The following is a 4668-nucleotide window of genomic DNA, read 5'->3' as shown; positions in this document are numbered from 1 at the left end:
CATTCCAATTCTTTACCACCACAAAAAGAGATTACAAATATTTTAGTATCCATGTGTTCTTTTCTTCTTTCTTTGATCTCCTTGGTTATAGACTTATTCATTGTATCACTGGATCAAAGGCTTTGGGGGAGGGGTGGGACAGTTCCAAATTGCTTTCCTTAAAAGCTGGACCACTTCACAGCTCCACCAACAATATAATAATGCACTTGTTTTCCCACAGCCCCTCCAGAATTTGTAATTTCCTTTTTTGTCAATTTACCAATCTGATCAGGATGATGTAGAACCTTAGAGTGGTTTTAATTTGAATTTCTCTAAGCATTCATGATTTAGAGCATTTTTATATAGTTATTGAGAACTTAGATTTATTCCTCTGAAAACTCCCTATGTGTGTCCTTTGACGATTTATTAACTAATAAAAGTCTCTTTTTCTTTATAATTTTAATCAATTCCATATATATTTTGGAAATTAGAAATTTATAGAGAACTGCTGTGAATTTTTCCCCATTTTCCCAATTCTCTTCTAATTTTAGTTGCATTGATTTTGTTTGGGTAGAAACTTTTAACTTTTATTATGTAATAAGTCAACTATTATTTTTATTATGTGATCAACATTGTTCTTTAATATTTTAACATTAATTCTGAATCTTGGTGGCTCCATTGGCTCTTTTGTCCACTTCTGTCATCTGAATAACTCTTTGCTTAGCTCTAGCATTGAAAGACACTCCTTTCTGTGATGAACTATACCAGATGTATTGAACAAAGGCTAGTTTATCTGTAGCTCAACTGGAGTAGCTTCAGAAACCCTCTGAAACACAGATTTCTCTATGATTCTTTGTATCTTTTGTTGGCTCATGAACTCTTCACCTACTCATAAATCTAACAGACAATTTCCTCCTCCAATTTTTAAAATAATATCCTCCTTCATGTCAAAGTCACATACCCATTTAAAACTTATCTTGATATATGGTTTGAGATGTTGGTCTATACCTACTTTCTGCCACTGTTTTCCAGTTTTCCTGAGAGTTGTTGTCAAACAGTAATTTCTTGCAACCAATTGCTAGGATTTGGGGGTTTATCAGACACTAGAGTACTCACAGAGTCATTTGTACAAAAAGACTGATTTTCACTTAACAGAAAACTATAAAGTACAGTCATAACATTCAAGACTCTCAAGATGCGGGAAAATGACTGCCTTCATGTAGATTGGTATACAAAGTAAGGAACATACAAATATAGCTATACCTGGGAAGACTTCTCAGGAGATAAAACTATACAAAAAGACTCTTCCTGTGCTCAGAGCTTTGCTGGGTCTGAATCTCCCTTAAAAAATGCCAAAAGTTTCACAGTTGTGGCTAGTCAAATTACGACTGGCAGCAGACAGCATTCTTTCTAATGCTTAAACCTCATGCTATCCATTGTGACAAACCCCCATTCATAATGGCAACACAAAGCAGTCCAGCTGTGCCTTGCTCAGCTAATTATCTTAAATGTAATGCTAACCAAGCTTGCTACTACCAGTTCTGCTGCTATTGCCAGCTTTGGTGTTGACATGTAGAACATAAAATATAATCAGCTGTATACTTATCATGCAAGATATACTTAAAAATAATATATAAATAGGTCACCAATTACTGATAACAAGCAGTAGCAGTCTATCATCTGTTTCAAGGTTATATTTATGAATCATTTGACTATTTGGAATAATAAATTATATGCAAAAGTTAATGTCATTTCAAATATGATGATGGTATCATAGTCTATTCAACATTTTAGTCTACATAGAGTAGTAGAGAGCCAGTCTTGTAGGCAGGAAGACCTGAATGCACATATGTTTAATATATACAGTCTGTATAACCCTAAGTAAGTCACTTAAGCTCTCAATGATCTAGGGAACTCCCTAGGATTATAGTTGCTGAGAAGATGCCATTGACTCGCACTGGTAGAGGAAGTTTCCATACCTCAGAATTCCCTATAGCAATGAACTAATAGGTCCAGTACTGCTTATTGTTACTTTGATGCATAATGAAATAATATTTTAAAACAATAAGATCCTTCACAAAAGTTCTGTTCTGCTAGGGAAGTCACCATAGCTTTTTAAAGCTATGCCAGAAAAAAGACAAATACTGGTAGCTCTTATGAAGGTGGAAAGGATGGACCTGGTGATGAGGCTTTTGTGCTTAATCTCACTAAATTCAGAGAAATTAATCACCAGAAGGTTGGCCAGCAAGTAAATTATTTTAATGACAGCAGTTCATGAAACTATATATATATATATATTGGGGGGGGGGCAATGAGGGTTAAGTGACTTGCCCAAGGTCACACAGCTAGTAAGTGTCGAGTGTCTAAGGCCAGATTTGAACTTAGGTCCTCCTGAATCCAGGGCTGGTGCTTTATCCACTGCACCACCTAGCTGCCCCCATGAAACAATATATTAAGACATAAAGGGATTGTAATCTTTATTGACTAGGGGACATCCACACTAATACAAACACATCTGTTTTCATAAGAAGTGGTAATAGAAATGACATTTCTTGAAAGGGATTTTTTTTTTGTTGGGGGGCAGGGGGCAAAGAGGATTAAGTGACTTGCCCAGGGTCACACAGCTAGTAAGTGTCAAGTGTCTGAGGCTGGATTTGAAATCAGGTCCTCCTGAATCTAGGGCTGGTGCTTTATCTACTGTGCCACCTAGCTGCCTCCCTTTTAAATAACAAAGGGAACTTATGGGTCTTTCACACCCAGGACCTCATGGGAAATGTTTCCTTTTCATTATGGTAATCTTACCTGCTGTTCAATACCATTAGGTTTGGGATCCCTCATTCTCTTTGTCCCTTTTATGTTGATCTTAATGTTCTTTGATTCCTATTTGTCATGGTTACTCTCTTTTCTGTGAGACAGACAACTGGTAAGTATCTGAAGCAGAATTTGTATGTACATCTTCCTGACTTCAAGTCCACAAGTCTTTCCACTCTCCTACTTTCAAATTAAACCTTCATCCTACTACAGAATCCCATATCAATCTTTCTACCCTGATGTTCCAATCAAGAGCACTACCATTATGCATCCAGTATTGAATCTCTTCCTTAACTCCATACTAACTTCATAGACTGTTCATGTAGTAACTTCACAAATTTCTCCTGCCAGAATTTCTCTAACAACAATTTATCCTGTTTCTATTTTGCTTGCACATAGTTATTCACATGCTGTGCTCTCTCCTAGTAGACTGTTAGATCTTTAGGAGAAGGGGCTGTTTGGGATTTTCTTTTGTATACCTAGTGATTAGCACAGTATCTCATACATAGGAGCTGTTTAATAAATATTTGTTGAAAAAAATAAAAACTTATTGACTTGACCATCACCAAAAGTACATCTTGAGACTCTTAAGTAATATTTATTTGATATAATAAACATCATAATTGGCATAATTGGATGTTGTGGATAACTATTCCCCCAAGAGACTCATATAGACATCCATATGAGTCTAGACCAAAGACGTAATACATTCAAGCAAATGCAGTAGGAGATGATTTCCCAAGACAGTACATGATCTTTGTCCTTTTCTTTGTTCAACATCTTCTTCCCTAACTTTATATATTTTTTTTCCACTTTCTGTAACCTAACTGTGGGAATTCTTCAAGGATCAACCACTTACTTCTGTACACCTAGGGGTAGAAGGTATCCAAAATCTAACTCTAACCTTAGATTCATTCAGATTGTGATGAGTTTTCTCAAATAAAATGTCTGTTGAATGATATTGTATAAGCTGTTAAAATGTATTTCAGTGTAAAATTTCTGTATTATCCCAATCATGTTATTCATGAAACTCTGAACTCTATATTGCCTTTAGTTTCAGCATGAGGAGGATTGGATAATATTAATTTTGTAAATATGATTTTTATAACTCAGTGTGGTTACAGTCTCCATTCCTTGATCATGTAGAAACCAGTTAGTTAATCAGTTAATAAGCAATACATGCTTGCAAGGTACCAACCAGGTTATATGCTAAGCACTGGGAATACCAAAAAGGCAAAAATAAAAATAAATAAATAATCCAGTCCCTGACCTTTAAGAATATACATTGCCTCACTTAAAAAAAAAAGAATATACATTCTTTTTTTTTTTTTTTGGTGGGGCAATGAGGGTTAAGTGACTTGCCCAGGGTCATACAGCTAGTAAGTGTTAAGTGTCTGAGGCTGGATTTGAACTCAGGTACTCCTGATTCCAGGGTCGGTGCTCTATCCACTGCGCCACCTAGCTGCCCTGTTATTCTCTTTTAATTAAATACTTTGCTATGTGATTTGTTAACCATTAAGAATGTATACTCTTGTGCTCGCTTCGGCAGCATGTATACTAAAATTGGAACCATACAGAGAAGATTAGCATGGCCCCAGTACAAGGACGACACACAAATTCATGAAGCGTTCCATATTTTTAAAAAAGAAAAAGAAAAAGAAAAAAATTTAAAAACTGTTTAAAAAGAATGTATACTCTTGGGGGCAGCTAGGTGGTGCAGTGGATAGAGCACTGGCCCTGGATTCTGGAGGACCTGAGTTCAAATCCAGCCTCAGACACTTGACACTTACTAGCTGTGTGGCTCTGGGCAAGTCACTTAACCTTTATTGCCCTGGAAAATAAAAAAAGAAAATAACAAGGTAAATCAGGAAAATTAAC

The 4668-nt window shown here is 36.0% G+C and overlaps 1 non-coding gene across 1 annotated transcript; it reads left to right on the top strand.

Annotated features, from left to right (window-relative positions):
• Window positions 1-4323: 4323 nt before the first annotated feature.
• LOC122730307 lies at window positions 4324-4430 on the top strand. Its single transcript, XR_006353491.1, has one exon. It is a non-coding gene; the product is annotated as a U6 spliceosomal RNA (small nuclear RNA).
• Window positions 4431-4668: the final 238 nt, after the last annotated feature.

The sequence above is a fragment of the Dromiciops gliroides genome, chromosome 5 (assembly GCF_019393635.1).
Source record: "Dromiciops gliroides isolate mDroGli1 chromosome 5, mDroGli1.pri, whole genome shotgun sequence".
Classification (NCBI taxonomy): domain Eukaryota; kingdom Metazoa; phylum Chordata; class Mammalia; order Microbiotheria; family Microbiotheriidae; genus Dromiciops; species Dromiciops gliroides.
The sequence above is the reverse complement of the archived record's forward strand: the minus strand, read 5'-3'. Positions and strand labels throughout refer to the sequence as shown.